The 19,012-nt window shown below is 40.2% G+C and overlaps 22 non-coding genes and 11 pseudogenes across 22 annotated transcripts; all 33 read right to left on the bottom strand.

Annotated features, from left to right (window-relative positions):
- Nucleotides 1–135: 135 nt before the first annotated feature.
- On the bottom strand, nucleotides 136–254 carry LOC130618337 (5S ribosomal RNA). Its single transcript, XR_008979411.1, has one exon. It is a non-coding gene; the product is annotated as a 5S ribosomal RNA (ribosomal RNA).
- A 450-nt stretch (nucleotides 255–704) lies between these two features.
- Nucleotides 705–823, bottom strand: LOC130618735 (5S ribosomal RNA; annotated as a pseudogene).
- A 450-nt stretch (nucleotides 824–1,273) lies between these two features.
- LOC130616485 (5S ribosomal RNA) lies at nucleotides 1,274–1,392 on the bottom strand. Its single transcript, XR_008977567.1, has one exon. It is a non-coding gene; the product is annotated as a 5S ribosomal RNA (ribosomal RNA).
- A 450-nt stretch (nucleotides 1,393–1,842) lies between these two features.
- LOC130618772 (5S ribosomal RNA) lies at nucleotides 1,843–1,961 on the bottom strand (annotated as a pseudogene).
- Nucleotides 1,962–2,411: 450 nt separating this feature from the next.
- On the bottom strand, nucleotides 2,412–2,530 carry LOC130616484 (5S ribosomal RNA). Its single transcript, XR_008977566.1, has one exon. It is a non-coding gene; the product is annotated as a 5S ribosomal RNA (ribosomal RNA).
- Nucleotides 2,531–2,980: 450 nt separating this feature from the next.
- LOC130618780 (5S ribosomal RNA) lies at nucleotides 2,981–3,099 on the bottom strand (annotated as a pseudogene).
- A 450-nt stretch (nucleotides 3,100–3,549) lies between these two features.
- LOC130616483 (5S ribosomal RNA) lies at nucleotides 3,550–3,668 on the bottom strand. Its single transcript, XR_008977565.1, has one exon. It is a non-coding gene; the product is annotated as a 5S ribosomal RNA (ribosomal RNA).
- Nucleotides 3,669–4,118: 450 nt separating this feature from the next.
- Nucleotides 4,119–4,237, bottom strand: LOC130618568 (5S ribosomal RNA; annotated as a pseudogene).
- Nucleotides 4,238–4,687: 450 nt separating this feature from the next.
- LOC130616979 (5S ribosomal RNA) lies at nucleotides 4,688–4,806 on the bottom strand. Its single transcript, XR_008978058.1, has one exon. It is a non-coding gene; the product is annotated as a 5S ribosomal RNA (ribosomal RNA).
- A 450-nt stretch (nucleotides 4,807–5,256) lies between these two features.
- Nucleotides 5,257–5,375, bottom strand: LOC130617998 (5S ribosomal RNA). Its single transcript, XR_008979074.1, has one exon. It is a non-coding gene; the product is annotated as a 5S ribosomal RNA (ribosomal RNA).
- Nucleotides 5,376–5,825: 450 nt separating this feature from the next.
- On the bottom strand, nucleotides 5,826–5,944 carry LOC130618504 (5S ribosomal RNA; annotated as a pseudogene).
- Nucleotides 5,945–6,394: 450 nt separating this feature from the next.
- Nucleotides 6,395–6,513, bottom strand: LOC130617719 (5S ribosomal RNA). Its single transcript, XR_008978796.1, has one exon. It is a non-coding gene; the product is annotated as a 5S ribosomal RNA (ribosomal RNA).
- A 449-nt stretch (nucleotides 6,514–6,962) lies between these two features.
- On the bottom strand, nucleotides 6,963–7,080 carry LOC130618685 (5S ribosomal RNA; annotated as a pseudogene).
- A 450-nt stretch (nucleotides 7,081–7,530) lies between these two features.
- On the bottom strand, nucleotides 7,531–7,649 carry LOC130618743 (5S ribosomal RNA; annotated as a pseudogene).
- A 450-nt stretch (nucleotides 7,650–8,099) lies between these two features.
- Nucleotides 8,100–8,218, bottom strand: LOC130617450 (5S ribosomal RNA). Its single transcript, XR_008978527.1, has one exon. It is a non-coding gene; the product is annotated as a 5S ribosomal RNA (ribosomal RNA).
- A 449-nt stretch (nucleotides 8,219–8,667) lies between these two features.
- On the bottom strand, nucleotides 8,668–8,786 carry LOC130617678 (5S ribosomal RNA). The gene has a single exon (XR_008978755.1). It is a non-coding gene; the product is annotated as a 5S ribosomal RNA (ribosomal RNA).
- A 449-nt stretch (nucleotides 8,787–9,235) lies between these two features.
- Nucleotides 9,236–9,353, bottom strand: LOC130618565 (5S ribosomal RNA; annotated as a pseudogene).
- A 450-nt stretch (nucleotides 9,354–9,803) lies between these two features.
- On the bottom strand, nucleotides 9,804–9,922 carry LOC130618644 (5S ribosomal RNA; annotated as a pseudogene).
- Nucleotides 9,923–10,372: 450 nt separating this feature from the next.
- Nucleotides 10,373–10,491, bottom strand: LOC130615003 (5S ribosomal RNA). The gene has a single exon (XR_008976094.1). It is a non-coding gene; the product is annotated as a 5S ribosomal RNA (ribosomal RNA).
- A 450-nt stretch (nucleotides 10,492–10,941) lies between these two features.
- LOC130618581 (5S ribosomal RNA) lies at nucleotides 10,942–11,060 on the bottom strand (annotated as a pseudogene).
- Nucleotides 11,061–11,510: 450 nt separating this feature from the next.
- On the bottom strand, nucleotides 11,511–11,629 carry LOC130616482 (5S ribosomal RNA). The gene has a single exon (XR_008977564.1). It is a non-coding gene; the product is annotated as a 5S ribosomal RNA (ribosomal RNA).
- A 450-nt stretch (nucleotides 11,630–12,079) lies between these two features.
- LOC130615001 (5S ribosomal RNA) lies at nucleotides 12,080–12,198 on the bottom strand. The gene has a single exon (XR_008976092.1). It is a non-coding gene; the product is annotated as a 5S ribosomal RNA (ribosomal RNA).
- A 450-nt stretch (nucleotides 12,199–12,648) lies between these two features.
- LOC130616481 (5S ribosomal RNA) lies at nucleotides 12,649–12,767 on the bottom strand. The gene has a single exon (XR_008977563.1). It is a non-coding gene; the product is annotated as a 5S ribosomal RNA (ribosomal RNA).
- Nucleotides 12,768–13,217: 450 nt separating this feature from the next.
- Nucleotides 13,218–13,336, bottom strand: LOC130616480 (5S ribosomal RNA). Its single transcript, XR_008977561.1, has one exon. It is a non-coding gene; the product is annotated as a 5S ribosomal RNA (ribosomal RNA).
- Nucleotides 13,337–13,786: 450 nt separating this feature from the next.
- On the bottom strand, nucleotides 13,787–13,905 carry LOC130616726 (5S ribosomal RNA). The gene has a single exon (XR_008977807.1). It is a non-coding gene; the product is annotated as a 5S ribosomal RNA (ribosomal RNA).
- A 450-nt stretch (nucleotides 13,906–14,355) lies between these two features.
- On the bottom strand, nucleotides 14,356–14,474 carry LOC130616479 (5S ribosomal RNA). Its single transcript, XR_008977560.1, has one exon. It is a non-coding gene; the product is annotated as a 5S ribosomal RNA (ribosomal RNA).
- A 450-nt stretch (nucleotides 14,475–14,924) lies between these two features.
- LOC130616477 (5S ribosomal RNA) lies at nucleotides 14,925–15,043 on the bottom strand. Its single transcript, XR_008977558.1, has one exon. It is a non-coding gene; the product is annotated as a 5S ribosomal RNA (ribosomal RNA).
- Nucleotides 15,044–15,493: 450 nt separating this feature from the next.
- Nucleotides 15,494–15,612, bottom strand: LOC130615000 (5S ribosomal RNA). The gene has a single exon (XR_008976091.1). It is a non-coding gene; the product is annotated as a 5S ribosomal RNA (ribosomal RNA).
- Nucleotides 15,613–16,062: 450 nt separating this feature from the next.
- LOC130616475 (5S ribosomal RNA) lies at nucleotides 16,063–16,181 on the bottom strand. Its single transcript, XR_008977557.1, has one exon. It is a non-coding gene; the product is annotated as a 5S ribosomal RNA (ribosomal RNA).
- Nucleotides 16,182–16,783: 602 nt separating this feature from the next.
- Nucleotides 16,784–16,902, bottom strand: LOC130618583 (5S ribosomal RNA). The gene has a single exon (XR_008979491.1). It is a non-coding gene; the product is annotated as a 5S ribosomal RNA (ribosomal RNA).
- A 450-nt stretch (nucleotides 16,903–17,352) lies between these two features.
- Nucleotides 17,353–17,471, bottom strand: LOC130617642 (5S ribosomal RNA). Its single transcript, XR_008978719.1, has one exon. It is a non-coding gene; the product is annotated as a 5S ribosomal RNA (ribosomal RNA).
- A 450-nt stretch (nucleotides 17,472–17,921) lies between these two features.
- On the bottom strand, nucleotides 17,922–18,040 carry LOC130618727 (5S ribosomal RNA; annotated as a pseudogene).
- A 450-nt stretch (nucleotides 18,041–18,490) lies between these two features.
- Nucleotides 18,491–18,609, bottom strand: LOC130617355 (5S ribosomal RNA). Its single transcript, XR_008978433.1, has one exon. It is a non-coding gene; the product is annotated as a 5S ribosomal RNA (ribosomal RNA).
- Nucleotides 18,610–19,012: the final 403 nt, after the last annotated feature.

Genomic DNA, 19,012 nt, shown 5'->3' with positions numbered 1-19,012 from the left:
TGCAGCAAGATTGTAGCCCTTTTTAAGGGAAAGAAACTTCTAATCACGTCCCTTACTTGATTTACTCAGCGGCTATTGCGTAAAAAAGATACGTCACAGTCGTAATGATAAATAATGTAACGTGAAAAAGTCAATAGCCTACGACACCGGGAGTTCCCAGGCGGTCCCTCATCCAAGTAATATCCCGGCCCGGCGATGCTTAACTTCCGTGATCGGACGAGAACAGGTGTGTTCATCGTGGTATGCTCGTAGACAAACAAACGGGCAGATATCTACGATTTATTAGCACATTACATCGAAAATGGTTCAAACTTTAAAGGTCATATTTCTTGACTGGATCATTCGAAATAGGTCGTGTTTATGTGCATTTGACAGCTCTTTTTAAGCGCTATCGATTCTTTACAACAATAATGCGCTTTATGATTTCCGGTAAAAAGTTCCAACGAAGGCAATCTAGGGTACTTGCAGACTTAATTTTCATATGACAAAGTTAATTAGCAAAGTAACTACATCGCCATTTTCTTTGTCTGACGCTCTTAATCCATTCATTTGCGACGTGGCGCATTTATTGCAGCAAGATTGTAGCCTTTTTGAAGGGAAAGCAACTTCTAATCATGTCCCTTACATGATTTACTCGGCGGCTATTGCGTAAAAAAGATACGTCACAGTCGTAATGATAAATAATGTGACGTGAAAAAGTCAATAGCCTACGACAACGGGAGATCCCAGGCGGTCCCCCATCCAAGTACTATCCCGCCACGAAGATGCTTAACTTCCGTGATCGGACAAGAACAGGTGTGTTCATCGTGGTATTGTCGTAGACAAACAAACGGGCAGATATCTACGATTTATTAGCACATTACATCGAAAATGGTTCAAATTTTAAAGGTCATATTTCTTGACTGGATTATCCGAAATAGGTCGTGTTTATGTGCATTTGAAAGCTCTTTTTAAGCGCTATCGATTCTTTACGACAATAATGCACTTTAAGATTTCCAGTAAAAAGTTCAAACGAAGGCAATCTAGGGTACTTGCAGACTTAATTGTCATATGACAAAGTTAATTAGCAAAGTAACTACATCGTCATTTTCTTTGTCTGACGCTCGTATTCCATTTATTTGCGACGTGGCGCATTTATTGCAGCAAGATTGTAGCCGTTTTGAATGAAAAGAAACTTCTAATCACGTCCCTTACCTGATTTACTCAGCGGCTATTGCGTAAAAAAGATATGTCACAGTCGTAATGATAAATAATGTAACGTGAAAAAGTCAATAGCCTACGACACCGGGAGTTCCCAGGCGGTCCCCCATCCAAGTACTATCCCGGCCCGAAGATGCTTAACTTCCGTGATCGGACGAGAACAGGTGTGTTCATCGTGGTATGGTCGTAGACAAACAAACAGGCAGATATCTACGATTTATTAGCACATTACATCGAGAATGGTTTAAACTTTAAAGGTCATATTTCTTGACTGGATCATTCGAAATAGGTCGTGTTTATGTGCATTTGACAGCTCTTTTTAAGCGCTATCGATTCTTTACAACAATAATGCGCTTTATGATTTCCGGTAAAAAGTTCCAACGAAGGCAATCTAGGGTACTTGCAGACTTAATTTTCATATGACAAAGTTAATTAGCAAAGTAACTACATCGCCATTTTCTTTGTCTGACGCTCTTAATCCATTCATTTGCGACGTGGCGCATTTATTGCAGCAAGATTGTAGCCTTTTTGAAGGGAAAGCAACTTCTAATCATGTCCCTTACATGATTTACTCGGCGGCTATTGCGTAAAAAAGATACGTCACAGTCGTAATGATAAATAATGTGACGTGAAAAAGTCAATAGCCTACGACACCGGGAGATCCCAGGCGGTCCCCCATCCAAGTACTATCCCGCCACGAAGATGCTTAACTTCCGTGATCGGACAAGAACAGGTGTGTTCATCGTGGTATTGTCGTAGACAAACAAACGGGCAGATATCTACGATTTATTAGCACATTACATCGAAAATGGTTCAAATTTTAAAGGTCATATTTCTTGACTGGATTATCCGAAATAGGTCGTGTTTATGTGCATTTGAAAGCTCTTTTTAAGCGCTATCGATTCTTTACGACAATAATGCACTTTAAGATTTCCGGTAAAAAGTTCAAACGAAGGCAATCTAGGGTACTTGCAGACTTAATTGTCATATGACAAAGTTAATTAGCAAAGTAACTACATCGTCATTTTCTTTGTCTGACGCTCGTATTCCATTTATTTGCGACGTGGCGCATTTATTGCAGCAAGATTGTAGCCGTTTTGAATGAAAAGAAACTTCTAATCACGTCCCTTACCTGATTTACTGAGCGGCTATTGCGTAAAAAAGATATGTCACAGTCGTAATGATAAATAATGTAACGTGAAAAAGTCAATAGCCTACGACACCGGGAGTTCCCAGGCGGTCCCCCATCCAAGTACTATCCCGGCCCGAAGATGCTTAACTTCCGTGATCGGACGAGAACAGGTGTGTTCATCGTGGTATGGTCGTAGACAAACAAACAGGCAGATATCTACGATTTATTAGCACATTACATCGAGAATGGTTTAAACTTTAAAGGTCATATTTCTTGACTGGATCATCCGAAATAGGTCGTGTTTATGTGCATTTGAAAGCTCTTTTTAAGCGCTATCGATTCTTTTCGACAACCATGCGCTTTAAGATTTCCGGTAAAAAGTTCCAACGAAGGAAATCTTAGGTACTTTCAGACTTAATTTTCATATGACAAAGTTAATTAGCAAAGTAACTACATCGCCATTTTCTTTGTCTGACGCTCTTAATCCATTCATTTGCGACGTGGCGCATTTATTGCAGCAAGATTGTAGCCTTTTTGAAGGGAAAGCAACTTCTAATCATGTCCCTTACATGATTTACTCGGCGGCTATTGCGTAAAAAAGATACGTCACAGTCGTAATGATAAATAATGTGACGTGAAAAAGTCAATAGCCTACGACACCGGGAGATCCCAGGCGGTCCCCCATCCAAGTACTATCCCCCCACGAAGATGCTTAACTTCCGTGATCGGACAAGAACAGGTGTGTTCATCGTGGTATTGTCGTAGACAAACAAACGGGCAGATATCTACGATTTATTAGCACATTACATCGAAAATGGTTCAAATTTTAAAGGTCATATTTCTTGACTGGATTATCCGAAATAGGTCGTGTTTATGTGCATTTGAAAGCTCTTTTTAAGCGCTATCGTTTCTTTACGACAATAATGCACTTTAAGATTTCCAGTAAAAAGTTCAAACGAAGGCAATCTAGGGTACTTGCAGACTTAATTGTCATATGACAAAGTTAATTAGCAAAGTAACTACATCGTCATTTTCTTTGTCTGACGCTCGTATTCCATTTATTTGCGACGTGGCGCATTTATTGCAGCAAGATTGTAGCCGTTTTGAATGAAAAGAAACTTCTAATCACGTCCCTTACCTGATTTACTCAGCGGCTATTGCGTAAAAAAGATATGTCACAGTCGTAATGATAAATAATGTAACGTGAAAAAGTCAATAGCCTACGACACCGGGAGTTCCCAGGCGGTCCCCCATCCAAGTACTATCCCGGCCCGAAGATGCTTAACTTCCGTGATCGGACGAGAACAGGTGTGTTCATCGTGGTATGGTCGTAGACAAACAAACAGGCAGATATCTACGATTTATTAGCACATTACATCGAGAATGGTTTAAACTTTAAAGGTCATATTTCTTGACTGGATCATCCGAAATAGGTCGTGTTTATGTGCATTTGAAAGCTCTTTTTAAGCGCTATCGATTCTTTTCGACAACCATGCGCTTTAAGATTTCCGGTAAAAAGTTCCAACGAAGGAAATCTTAGGTACTTTCAGACTTAATTTTCATATGACTAAGTTAATTAGCAAAGTAACTACATCGCCATTTTCTTTGTCTGACGCTCTTAATCCATTCATTTGCGACGTGGCGGATTCATTGCAGCAAGATTGTAGCCTTTTTGAAGGGAAAGCAACTTCTAATCACGTCCCTTACATGATTTACTCGGCGGCTATTGCGTAAAAAAGATACGTCACAGTCGTAATGATAAATAATGTAACGTGAAAAAGTCAATAGCCTACGACACCGGGAGATCCCAAGCGGTCCCCCATCCAAGTACTATCCCGGCCCGAAGATGCTTAACTTCCGTGATCGGACAAGAACAGGTGTGTTCTTCGTGGTATGGTCGTAGACAAACAAACGGGCAGATATCTACGATTTATTAGCACATTACATCGAAAATGGTTCAAACTTTAAAGGTCATATTTCTTGACTGGATTATCCGAAATAGGTCGTGTTTATGTGCATTTGAAAGCTCTTTTCAAGCGCTATCCATTATTTACGACAACCATGCGCTTTAAGATTTCGGGTAAAAAGTTCCAACGAAGGCAATCTAGGGTACTTTCCGACTTAATTTTCATATGACAAAGTTAATTAGCAAAGTAACTACATCGCCATTTTCTTTGTCTGACGCTCTTAATCCATTCATTTGCGACGTGGCGCATTTATTGCAGCAAGATTGTGGCCCTTTTTAAGGGAAAGAAGCTTCTAATCATGTCCCATACTTGATTTACTCGGCGGCTATTGCGTAAGAAAGATACGTCACAGTCGTAATGATAAATAATGTAACGTGAAAAAGTCAATAGCCTACGACACCGGGAGTTCCCAGGCGGTCCCCCATCCAAGTACTATCCCGGCCCGAAAATGCTTAACTTCCGTGATCGGACGAGAACAGGTGTGTTCATCGTGGTATGGTCGTAGACAAACAAACAGGCAGATATCTACGATTTATTAGCACATTACATCGAGAATGGTTTAAACTTTAAAGGTCATATTTCTTGACTGGATCATCCGAAATAGGTCGTGTTTATGTGCATTTGAAAGCTCTTTTTAAGCGCTATCGATTCTTTTCGACAACCATGCGCTTTAAGATTTCCGGTAAAAAGTTCCAACGAAGGAAGTCTTAGGTACTTTCATACTTAATTTTCATATGACTAAGTTAATTAGCAAAGTAACTACATCGCCATTTTCTTTGTCTGACGCTCGTAATTCATTCATTTGCGACGTGGCGCATTTATTGCAGCCAGATCGTAGCCGTTTTGAAGGGAAAGAAACTTCTAATCAAGTCCCTTACTTGATTAACTCAGCGGCTATTGCGTAAAAAAGATACGTCACAGTCGTAATGATAAATAATGTAACATGAAAAAGTCAATGGCCTACGACACCGGGAGTTCCCAGGCGGTCCCCCATCCAAGTACTATCCCGGCCCGACGATGCTTAACTTCCGTGATCGGACGAGAACAGGTGTGTTCATCGTGGTATGGTCGTAGACAAACAAACGGGCAGATATCTACGATTTATTAGCACATTACATCGAAAATGGTTCAAACTTTAAAGGTCATATTTCTTGACTGGATCATTCGAAATAGGTCGTGTTTATGTGCATTTGACAGCTCTTTTTAAGCGCTATCGATTCTTTACAACAATAATGCGCTTTATGATTTCCGGTAAAAAGTTCCAACGAAGGCAATCTAGGGTACTTGCAGACTTAATTTTCATATGACAAAGTTAATTAGCAAAGTAACTACATCGCCATTTTCTTTGTCTGACGCTCTTAATCCATTCATTTGCGACGTGGCGCATTTATTGCAGCAAGATTGTAGCCCTTTTTAAGGGAAAGAAGCTTCTAATCATGTCCCTTACTTGATTTACTCGGCGGCTATTGCGTAAGAAAGATACGTCCCAGTCGTAATGATAAATAATGTAACGTGAAAAAGTCAATAGCCTACGACACCGGGATATCCCAGGCGGTCACCCATCCAAGTACTATCCCGCCCCGACGATGCTTAACTTCTGTGATCGGACAAGAATAGGTGTGTTCATCGTGGTATGGTCGTAGACAAACAAACGGGCAGATATCTACGATTTATTAGCACATTACATCGAAAATGGTTTAAACTTTAAAGGTCATAATTCTTGACTGGATTATCCGAAATAGGTCGTGTTTATGTGCATTTGAAAGCTCTTTTCAAGCGCTATCCATTATTCACGACAACCATGCGCTTTAAGATTTCGGGTAAAAAGTTCCAACGAAGGCAATCTAGGGTACTTTCAGACTTAATTTTCATATGACAAAGTTAATTAGCAAAGTAACTACATCGCCATTTTCTTTGTCTGACGCTCGTAATCCATTCATTTGCGACGTGGCGCATTTATTGCAGCAAGATTGTAGCCTTTTTGAAGGGAAAGCAACTTCTAATCACGTCCCTTACTTGATTTACTCGGCGGCTATTGCGTAAAAAAGTTACGTCACAGTCGTAATGATAAATAATGTAACGTGAAAAAGTCAATAGCCTACGACACCGGGAGATCCCAGGCGGTCCCCCATCCAAGTACTATCCCGGCCCGACGATGCTTAACTTCCGTGATCGGACAAGAACAGGTGTGTTCATCGTGGTATGGTCGTAGACAAACAAACGGGCAGATATCTACGATTTATTAGCACATTACATCGAAAATGGTTCAAACTTTAAAGGTCATATTTCTTGACTGGATCATTCGAAATAGGTCGTGTTTATGTGCATTTGAAAGCTCTTTTTAAGCGCTATCGATTCCTTACGACAATAATGCACTTTAAGAGTTCCAGTAAAATTTCCAACGAAGGCAATCTAGGGTACTTGCAGACTTAATTTTTATAAGACAAAGTTAATTAGCAAAGTAACTAAATCTTCATTTTCTTTGTCTGACACTCTTAATCCATTCATTTGCGACGTGGCGCATTTATTGCAGCAAGATTGTAGCCCTTTTTAAGGGAAAGAAACTTCTAATCACGTCCCTTACTTGATTTACTCAGCGACTATTGCGTAAAAAAGATACGTCACAGTCGTAATGATAAATAATGTAACGTGAAAAAGTCAATAGCCTACGACACCGGGAGTTCCCAGGCGGTCCCCTATCCAAGTAATATCCCGGCCGGCGATGCTTAACTTCCCTGATCGGACGGGAACAGGTGTGTTCATCGTGGTATGGTCGTAGACAAACAAACGGGCAGATATCTACGAAATATTAGCACATTACATCGAAAATGGTTTAAATTTTAAAGGTCATATTTCTTGACTGGATTATCCGAAATAGGTCGTGTTTATGTGCATTTGAAAGCTCTTTTCAAGAGCTATCTATTATTTACGACAACCATGCGCTTTAAGATTTCCGGTAAAAAGTTCCAACGAAGGCAATCTAGGGTAATTTCAGACTTAATTTTCATATGACAAAGTTAATTAGCAAAGTAACTACATCGCCATTTTCTTTGTCTGACGCTCTTAATCCATTCATTTGCGGCGTGGCGCATTTATTGCAGCAAGATTGTAGCCCTTTTTAAGGGAAAGAAACTTCTAATCACGTCCCTTACTTGATTTACTCAGCGGCTATTGCGTAAAAAAGATACGTCACAGTCGTTATGATAAATAATGTAACGTGAAAAAGTCAATAGCCTACGACACCGTGAGTTCCCAGGCGGTCCCTCATCCAAGTAATATCCCGGCCCGGCGATGCTCAACTTCCCTGATCGGACGGGAACAGGTGTGTTCATCGTGGTATGGTCGTAGACAAACAAACGGGCAGATATCTACGATTTATTAGCACATTACATCGAAAATGGTTTAAATTTTAAAGGTCATATTTCTTGACTGGATTATCCGAAATAGGTCGTGTTTATGTGCATTTGAAAGCTCTTTTCAAGAGCTATCCATTATTTACGACAACCATGCGCTTTAAGATTTCCGGTAAAAAGTTCCAACGAAGGCAATCTAGGGTAATTTCAGACTTAATTTTCATATGACAAAGTTAATCAGCAAAGTAACTACATCGCCATTTTCTTTGTCTGACGCTCGTAATCCATTTATTTGCGACGTGGCGCATTTATTGCAGCAAGATTGTAGCCCTTTTTAAGGGAAAGAAACTTCTAATCATGTCCCTTACTTGATTTACTCAGCGGCTATTGCGTAAAAAAGATACGTCACAGTCGTAATGATAAATAATGTAACGTGAAAAAGTCAATAGCCTACGACACCGGGAGATCCCAGGCGGTCCCCCATCCAAGTACTATCCCGGCCCGACGATGCTTAACTTCCGTGATCGGACGAGAACAGGTGTGTTCATCGTGGTAAGGTCGTAGACAAACATTCGGGCAGATATCTACGATTTATTAGCACATTACATCGAAAATGGTTTAAATTTAAAGGTCATATTTCTTGACGGGATTATCCTAAATAGGTCGTGTTTATGTGCATTTGAAAGCTGTTTTCAAGTGCTATTCATTATTTACGACAACCATGCGCTTTAAGATTTCGGGTAAAAAGTTCCAACGAAGGCAATCTAGGGTAATTTCAGACTTAATTTTCATATGACAAAGTTAATTAGCAAAGTAACTACATCGCCATTTTCTTTCTCTGACGCTCTTAATCCATTCATTTGCGACGTGGCGCATTTATTGCAGCAAGATTGTAGCCCTTTTTAAGGGAAAGAAACTTCTAATCACGTCCTTTACTTGATTTACTCAGCGGCTATTGCGTAAAAAGGATACGTCACAGTCGTAATGATAAATAATGTAACGTGAAAAAGTCAATAGCCTACGACACCGGGCGTTCCCAGGCGGTCCCCCATCCAGGTACTATCCCGGCCCGACGATGCTTAACTTCCCTGATCGGACGAGAACAGGTGTGTTCATCGTGGTATGGTCGTAGACAAACAAACGGGCAGATATCTACGATTTATTAGCACATTACATCGAAAATGGTTTAAACTTTAAAGGTCATATTTCTTGACTGGGTGATCGGAAATAGTTCGTGTTTATGTGCATTTGAAAGCTCTTTTTAAGCGCTATCGATTCCTTACGACAATAATGCACTTTAAGATTTCCAGTAAAATTTCCAACGAAGGCAATCTAGGGTACTTGCAGACTTAATTTTTATAAGACAAAGTTAATTAGCAAAGTAACTACATCTTCATTTTCTTTGTCTGACGCTCTTAATCCATTCATTTGCGACGTGGCGCATTTATTGCAGCAAGATTGTAGCCCTTTTTAAGGGAAAGAAACTTCTAATCACGTCCCTTACTTGATTTACTCAGCGGCTATTGCGTAAAAAAGATACGTCACAGTCGTAATGATAAATAATGTAACGTGAAAAAGTCAATAGCCTACGACACCGGGAGTTCCCAGGCGGTCCCCCATCCAAGTAATATCCCGGCCGGCGATGCTTAACTTCCCTGATCGGACGGGAACAGGTGTGTTCATCGTGGTATGGTCGTAGACAAACAAACGGGCAGATATCTACGATTTATTAGCACATTACATCGAAAATGGTTTAAATTTTAAAGGTCATATTTCTTGACTGGATTATCCGAAATAGGTCGTGTTTATGTGCATTTGAAAGCTCTTTTCAAGAGCTATCTATTATTCACGACAACCATGCGCTTTAAGATTTCCGGTAAAAAGTTCCAACGAAGGCAATCTAGGGTAATTTCAGACTTAATTTTCATATGACAAAGTTAATTAGCAAAGTAACTACATCACCATTTTCTTTGTCTGACGCTCTTAATCCATTCATTTGCGACGTGGCGCATTTATTGCAGCAAGATTGTAGCCCTTTTTAAGGGAAAGAAACTTCTAATCACGTCCCTTACTTGATTTACTCAGCGGCTATTGCGTAAAAAAGATACGTCACAGTCGTAATGATAAATAATGTAACGTGAAAAAGTCAATAGCCTACGACACCGGGAGTTCCCAGGCGGTCCCTCATCCAAGTAATATCCCGGCCCGGCGATGCTTAACTTCCCTGATCGGACGGGAACAGGTGTGTTCATCGTGGTAAGGCCGTAGACAAACATTCGGGCAGATATCTACGATTTATTAGCACATTACATCGAGAATGGTTTAAACTTTAAAGGTCATATTTCTTGACTGGATCATCCGAAATAGGTCGTGTTTATGTGCATTTGAAAGCTCTTTTTAAGCGCTATCGATTCTTTTCGACAACCATGCGCTTTAAGATTTCCGGTAAAAAGTTCCAACGAAGGAAATCTTAGGTACTTTCAGACTTAATTTTCATATGACTAAGTTAATTAGCAAAGTAACTACATCGCCATTTTCTTTGTCTGACGCTCGTAATTCATTCATTTGCGACGTGGCGCATTTATTGCAGCCAGATCGTAGCCGTTTTGAAGGGAAAGAAACTTCTAATCAAGTCCCTTACTTGATTAACTCAGCGGCTATTGCGTAAAAAAGATACGTCACAGTCGTAATGATAAATAATGTAACGTGAAAAAGTCAATAGCCTACGACACCGGGAGTTCCCAGGCGGTCCCCCATCCAAGTACTATCCCGGCCCGACGATGCTTAACTTCCGTGATCGGACGAGAACAGGTGTGTTCATCGTGGTATGGTCGTAGACAAACAAACGGGAAGATATCTACGATTTATTAGCACATTACATCGAAAATGGTTCAAACTTTAAAGGTCATATTTCTTGACTGGATCATTCGAAATAGGTCGTGTTTATGTGCATTTGACAGCTCTTTTTAAGCGCTATCGATTCTTTACAACAATAATGCGCTTTATGATTTCCGGTAAAAAGTTCCAACGAAGGCAATCTAGGGTACTTGCAGACTTAATTTTCATATGACAAAGTTAATTAGCAAAGTAACTACATCACCATTTTCTTTGTCTGACGCTCTTAATCCATTCATTTGCGACGTGGCGCATTTATTGCAGCAAGATTGTAGCCCTTTTTAAGGGAAAGAAACTTCTAATCACGTCCCTTACTTGATTTACTCAGCGGCTATTGCGTAAAAAAGATACGTCACAGTCGTAATGATAAATAATGTAACGTGAAAAAGTCAATAGCCTACGACACCGGGAGTTCCCAGGCGGTCCCTCATCCAAGTAATATCCCGGCCCGGCGATGCTTAACTTCCCTGATCGGACGGGAACAGGTGTGTTCATCGTGGTAAGGTCGTAGACAAACATTCGGGCAGATATCTACGATTTATTAGCACATTACATCGAAAATGGTTCAAACTTTAAAGATCATATTTCTTGACTGGGTGATCGGAAATAGGTCGTGTTTATGTGCATTTGAAAGCTCTTTTTAAGCGCTATCGATTCTTTACGACAATAATGCACTTTAAGATTTCCAGTAAAAAGTTCAAACGAAGGCAATCTAGGGTACTTGCAGACTTAATTGTCATATGACAAAGTTAATTAGCAAAGTAACTACATCGTCATTTTCTTTGTCTGACGCTCGTATTCCATTTATTTGCGACGTGGCGCATTTATTGCAGCATGATTGTAGCCGTTTTGAATGAAAAGAAACTTCTAATCACGTCCCTTACCTGATTTACTCAGCGGCTATTGCGTAAAAAAGATATGTCACAGTCGTAATGATAAATAATGTAACGTGAAAAAGTCAATAGCCTACGACACCGGGAGTTCCCAGGCGGTCCCCCATCCAAGTACTATCCCGGCCCGAAGATGCTTAACTTCCGTGATCGGACGAGAACAGGTGTGTTCATCGTGGTATGGTCGTAGACAAACAAACAAGCAGATATCTACGATTTATTAGCACATTACATCGAGAATGGTTTAAACTTTAAAGGTCATATTTCTTGACTGGATCATCCGAAATAGGTCGTGTTTATGTGCATTTGAAAGCTCTTTTTAAGCGCTATCGATTCTTTTCGACAACCATGCGCTTTAAGATTTCATGTAAAAAGTTCCAACGAAGGAAATCTTAGGTACTTTCAGACTTAATTTTCATATGACTAAGTTAATTAGCAAAGTAACTACATCGCCATTTTCTTTGTCTGACGCTCGTAATTCATTCATTTGCGACGTGGCGCATTTATTGCAGCCAGATCGTAGCCGTTTTGAAGGGAAAGAAACTTCTAATCAAGTCCCTTACTTGATTAACTCAGCGGCTATTGCGTAAAAAAGATACGTCACAGTCGTAATGATAAATAATGTAACGTGAAAAAGTCAATAGCCTACGACACCGGGAGTTCCCAGGCGGTCCCCCATCCAAGTACTATCCCGGCCCGACGATGCTTAACTTCCGTGATCGGACGAGAACAGGTGTGTTCATCGTGGTATGGTCGTAGACAAACAAACGGGCAGATATCTACGATTTATTAGCACATTACATCGAAAATGGTTCAAACTTTAAACGTCATATTTCTTGACTGGATCATTCGAAATAGGTCGTGTTTATGTGCATTTGACAGCTCTTTTTAAGCGCTATCGATTCTTTACAACAATAATGCGCTTTATGATTTCCGGTAAAAAGTTCCAACGAAGGCAATCTAGGGTACTTGCAGACTTAATTTTCATATGACAAAGTTAATTAGCAAAGTAACTACATCACCATTTTCTTTGTCTGACGCTCGTATTCCATTTATTTGCGACGTGGCGCATTTATTGCAGCATGATTGTAGCCGTTTTGAATGAAAAGAAACTTCTAATCACGTCCCTTACCTGATTTACTCAGCGGCTATTGCGTAAAAAAGATATGTCACAGTCGTAATGATAAATAATGTAACGTGAAAAAGTCAATAGCCTACGACACCGGGAGTTCCCAGGCGGTCCCCCATCCAAGTACTATCCCGGCCCGAAGATGCTTAACTTCCGTGATCGGACGAGAACAGGTGTGTTCATCGTGGTATGGTCGTAGACAAACAAACGGGCAGATATCTACGATTTATTAGCACATTACATCGAAAATGGTTCAAACTTTAAACGTCATATTTCTTGACTGGATCATTCGAAATAGGTCGTGTTTATGTGCATTTGACAGCTCTTTTTAAGCGCTATCGATTCTTTACAACAATAATGCGCTTTATGATTTCCGGTAAAAAGTTCCAACGAAGGCAATCTAGGGTACTTGCAGACTTAATTTTCATATGACAAAGTTAATTAGCAAAGTAACTACATCACCATTTTCTTTGTCTGACGCTCGTATTCCATTTATTTGCGACGTGGCGCATTTATTGCAGCATGATTGTAGCCGTTTTGAATGAAAAGAAACTTCTAATCACGTCCCTTACCTGATTTACTCAGCGGCTATTGCGTAAAAAAGATATGTCACAGTCGTAATGATAAATAATGTAACGTGAAAAAGTCAATAGCCTACGACACCGGGAGTTCCCAGGCGGTCCCCCATCCAAGTACTATCCCGGCCCGAAGATGCTTAACTTCCGTGATCGGACGAGAACAGGTGTGTTCATCGTGGTATGGTCGTAGACAAACAAACAAGCAGATATCTACGATTTATTAGCACATTACATCGAGAATGGTTTAAACTTTAAAGGTCATATTTCTTGACTGGATCATCCGAAATAGGTCGTGTTTATGTGCATTTGAAAGCTCTTTTTAAGCGCTATCGATTCTTTTCGACAACCATGCGCTTTAAGATTTCATGTAAAAAGTTCCAACGAAGGAAATCTTAGGTACTTTCAGACTTAATTTTCATATGACAAAGTTATTTAGCAAATTAACTACATCGCCATTTTCTTTGTCTGATGCTCGTAATTCATTCATTTGCGACGTGGCGCATTTATTGCAGCCAGATCGTAGCCGTTTTGAAGGGAAAGAAACTTCTAATCAAGTCCCTTACTTGATTTACTCAGCGGCTATTGTGTAAAAAAGATACGTCACAGTCGTAATGATAAATAATGTAACGTGAAAAAGTCAATAGCCTACGACACCGGGAGTTCCCAGGCGGTCCCCCATCCAAGTACTATCACGGCCCGACGATGCTTAACTTCCGTGATCGGACGAGAACAGGTGTGTTCATCGTGGTATGGTCGTAGACAAACGTACAGGTAGATATCTACGATTTATTAGCACATTACATCGAAAATGGTTCAAACTTTAAACGTCATATTTCTTGACTGGATCATTCGAAATAGGTCGTGTTTATGTGCATTTGACAGCTCTTTTTAAGCGCTATCGATTCTTTACAACAATAATGCGCTTTATGATTTCCGGTAAAAAGTTCCAACGAAGGCAATCTAGGGTACTTGCAGACTTAATTTTCATATGACAAAGTTAATTAGCAAAGTAACTACATCACCATTTTCTTTGTCTGACGCTCGTATTCCATTTATTTGCGACGTGGCGCATTTATTGCAGCATGATTGTAGCCGTTTTGAATGAAAAGAAACTTCTAATCACGTCCCTTACCTGATTTACTCAGCGGCTATTGCGTAAAAAAGATATGTCACAGTCGTAATGATAAATAATGTAACGTGAAAAAGTCAATAGCCTACGACACCGGGAGTTCCCAGGCGGTCCCCCATCCAAGTACTATCCCGGCCCGAAGATGCTTAACTTCCGTGATCGGACGAGAACAGGTGTGTTCATCGTGGTATGGTCGTAGACAAACAAACGGGCAGATATCTACGATTTATTAGCACATTACATCGAAAATGGTTCAAACTTTAAACGTCATATTTCTTGACTGGATCATTCGAAATAGGTCGTGTTTATGTGCATTTGACAGCTCTTTTTAAGCGCTATCGATTCTTTACAACAATAATGCGCTTTATGATTTCCGGTAAAAAGTTCCAACGAAGGCAATCTAGGGTACTTGCAGACTTAATTTTCATATGACAAAGTTAATTAGCAAAGTAACTACATCACCATTTTCTTTGTCTGACGCTCGTATTCCATTTATTTGCGACGTGGCGCATTTATTGCAGCATGATTGTAGCCGTTTTGAATGAAAAGAAACTTCTAATCACGTCCCTTACCTGATTTACTCAGCGGCTATTGCGTAAAAAAGATATGTCACAGTCGTAATGATAAATAATGTAACGTGAAAAAGTCAATAGCCTACGACACCGGGAGTTCCCAGGCGGTCCCCCATCCAAGTACTATCCCGGCCCGAAGATGCTTAACTTCCGTGATCGGACGAGAACAGGTGTGTTCATCGTGGTATGGTCGTAGACAAACAAACAAGCAGATATCTACGATTTATTAGCACATTACATCGAGAATGGTTTAAACTTTAAAGGTCATATTTCTTGACTGGATCATCCGAAATAGGTCGTGTTTATGTGCATTTGAAAGCTCTTTTTAAGCGCTATCGATTCTTTTCGACAACCATGCGCTTTAAGATTTCATGTAAAAAGTTCCAACGAAGGAAATCTTAGGTACTTTCAGACTTAATTTTCATATGACTAAGTTAATTAGCAAAGTAACTACATCGCCATTTTCTTTGTCTGACGCTCGTAATTCATTCATTTGCGACGTGGCGCATTTATTGCAGCCAGATCGTAGCCGTTTTGAAGGGAAAGAAACTTCTAATCAAGTCCCTTACTTGATTAACTCAGCGGCTATTGCGTAAAAAAGATACGTCACAGTCGTAATGATAAATAATGTAACGTGAAAAAGTCAATAGCCTACGACACCGGGAGTTCCCAGGCGGTCCCCCATCCAAGTACTATCCCGGCCCGACGATGCTTAACTTCCGTGATCGGACGAGAACAGGTGTGTTCATCGTGGTATGGTCGTAGACAAACAAACGGGCAGATATCTACGATTTATTAGCACATTACATCGAAAATGGTTCAAACTTTAAACGTCATATTTCTTGACTGGATCATTCGAAATAGGTCGTGTTTATGTGCATTTGACAGCTCTTTTTAAGCGCTATCGATTCTTTACAACAATAATGCGCTTTATGATTTCCGGTAAAAAGTTCCAACGAAGGCAATCTAGGGTACTTGCAGACTTAATTTTCATATGACAAAGTTAATTAGCAAAGTAACTACATCACCATTTTCTTTGTCTGACGCTCTTAATCCATTCATTTGCGACGTGGCGCATTTATTGCAGCAAGATTGTAGCCCTTTTTAAGGGAAAGAAACTTCTAATCACGTCCCTTACTTGATTTACTCAGCGGCTATTGCGTAAAAAAGATACGTCACAGTCGTAATGATAAATAATGTAACGTGAAAAAGTCAATAGCCTACGACACCGGGAGTTCCCAGGCGGTCCCCCATCCAAGTACTATCCCGGCCCGAAGATGCTTAACTTCCGTGATCGGACGAGAACAGGTGTGTTCATCGTGGTATGGTCGTAGACAAACAAACAGGCAGATATCTACGATTTATTAGCACATTACATCGAGAATGGTTTAAACTTTAAAGGTCATATTTCTTGACTGGATCATCCGAAATAGGTCGTGTTTATGTGCATTTGAAAGCTCTTTTTAAGCGCTATCGATTCTTTTCAACAACCATGCGCTTTAAGATTTCCGGTAAAAAGTTCCAACGAAGGAAATCTTAGGTACTTTCAGACTTAATTTTCATATGACTAAGTTAATTAGCAAAGTAACTACATCGCCATTTTCTTTGTCTGACGCTCGTAATTCATTCATTTGCGACGTGGCGCATTTATTGCAGCCAGATTGTAGCCGTTTTGAAGGGAAAGCAACTTCTAATCATGTCCCTTACATGATTTACTCGGCGGCTATTGCGTAAAAAAGATACGTCACAGTCGTAATGATAAATAATGTGACGTGAAAAAGATTTGCAACGTGGCGCATTTATTGCAGCACGATTGTAGCCGTTTTGAAGAGAAAGCAACTTCTAATCATGTCTCTTTCTTGATTTACTCAGCGGCTATTGCGTAAAAAAGATACGTCACAGTCGTAATGATAAATAATGTAACGTGAAAAAGTCAATAGCCTACGACACCAGGAGTTCCCAGGCGGTCCCCCATCCAAGTACTATCCCGGCCCGACGATGCTTAACTTCCGTGATCGGACGGGAACAGGTGTGTTCATCGTGGTATGGTCGTAGACAAACAAACGGGCCGATATCTACGATTTATTAGCACATTACATCGAAAATGGTTCAAACTTTAAAGGTCATATTTCTTGACTGGATCATCCGGAATAGGTCGTGTTTATGTGCATTTAAAAGCTCTTTTTAAGCGCTATCGATTCTTTACGACAACCATGCGTTTTAAGATTTCCGGTAAAAAGTTTCAACGAAGGAAATCTAGGGTACTTTCAGACTTAATTTTCATATGACAAAGTTAATTAGCAAAGTAACTACATAGCCATTTTCTTTGTCTGACGCTCGTAATCCATTTATTTGCGACGTGGCGCATTTATTGCAGCAAGATTGTAGCCGTTTTGAAGGGAAAGCAACTTCTAATCACGTCCCTTACTTGATTTACTCAGCGGCTATTGCGTAAAAAAGATACGTCACAGTCGTAATGATAAATAATGTAACGTGAAATAGTCAATAGCCTACGACACCGGGAGATCCCAGGCGGTCCCCCATCGAAGTACTCTCCCGGCCCGACGATGCTTAACTTCCGTGATCGGACGAGAACAGGTGTGTTCATCGTGGTATGGTCGTAGACAAACAAACGGGCAGATATCTACGATTTATTAGCACATTACATCGAAAATGGTTCAAACTTTAAAGGTCATATTTCTTGACTGGATCATTCGAAATAGGTCGTGTTTATGTGCATTTGACAGCTCTTTTTAAGCGCTATCGATTCTTTACAACAATAATGCGCTTAATGATTTCCGGTAAAAAGTTCCAACGAAGGCAATCTAGGGTACTTGCAGACTTAATTTTCATATGACAAAGTTAATTAGCAAAGTAACTACATCGCCATTTTCTTTGTCTGACGCTCGTAATCCATTTATTTGCGACGTGACGCATTTATTGCAGCAAGATTGTAGCCCTTTTTAAGGGAAAGAAGCTTCTAATCATGTCACTTACTTGATTTAGTCAGCGGCTATTGCGTAAGAAAGATACGTCACAGTCGTAATGATAAATAATGTAACGTGAAAAAGTCAATAGCCTACGACACCGGGATATCCAAGGCGGTCCCCCATCCAAGCACTATCCCGCCCCGACGATGCTTAACTTCCGTGATCGGAAAAGAACAGGTGTGTTCATCGTGGTATGGTCGTAGACAAACAAACGGGCAGATATCTACGATTTATTAGCACATTACATCGAAAATGGTTCGAACTTTAAAGATCATAATTCTTGACTGGGTGATCGGAAATAGTTCGTGTTTATGTGCATTTGTAAGCTCTTTTTAAGCGCTATCGATTCTTTACGACAATAATGCGCTTTAAGACTTCCGGTAAAAAGTTCCAACGAAGGCAATCTAGGGTACTTTCAGACTTAATTTTCATATGACAAAGTTAGTTAGCAAAGTAAGTACATCGCCATTTTCTTTGTCTGACGCTCGTAATCCATTCATTTGCAACGTGGCGCATTTATTGCAGCACGATTGTAGCCGTTTTGAAGAGAAAGCAACTTCTAATCATGTCTCTTTCTTGATTTACTCAGCGGCTATTGCGTAAAAAAGATACGTCACAGTCGTAATGATAAATAATGTAACGTGAAAAAGTCAATAGCCTACGACACCAGGAGTTCCCAGGCGGTCCCCCATCCAAGTACTATCCCGGCCCGACGATGCTTAACTTCCGTGATCGGACGGGAACAGGTGTGTTCATCGTGGTATGGTCGTAGACAAACAAACGGGCCGATATCTACGATTTATTAGCACATTACATCGAAAATGGTTCAAACTTTAAAGGTCATATTTCTTGACTGGATCATCCGGAATAGGTCGTGTTTATGTGCATTTAAAAGCTCTTTTTAAGCGCTATCGATTCTTTACGACAACCATGCGTTTTAAGATTTCCGGTAAAAAGTTCCAACGAAGGAAATCTAGGGTACTTTCAGACTTAATTTTCATATGACAAAGTTAATTAGCAAAGTAACTACATAGCCATTTTCTTTGTCTGACGCTCGTAATCCATTTATTTGCGACGTGGCGCATTTATTGCAGCAAGATTGTAGCCGTTTTGAAGGGAAAGCAACTTCTAATCACGTCCCTTACTTGATTTACTCAGCGGCTATTGCGTAAAAAAG

This window comes from Hydractinia symbiolongicarpus, chromosome 11 (genome assembly GCF_029227915.1).
Source record: "Hydractinia symbiolongicarpus strain clone_291-10 chromosome 11, HSymV2.1, whole genome shotgun sequence".
NCBI lineage: Eukaryota > Metazoa > Cnidaria > Hydrozoa > Anthoathecata > Hydractiniidae > Hydractinia > Hydractinia symbiolongicarpus.
This window is presented reverse-complemented; position numbering and strand designations above follow the sequence as displayed.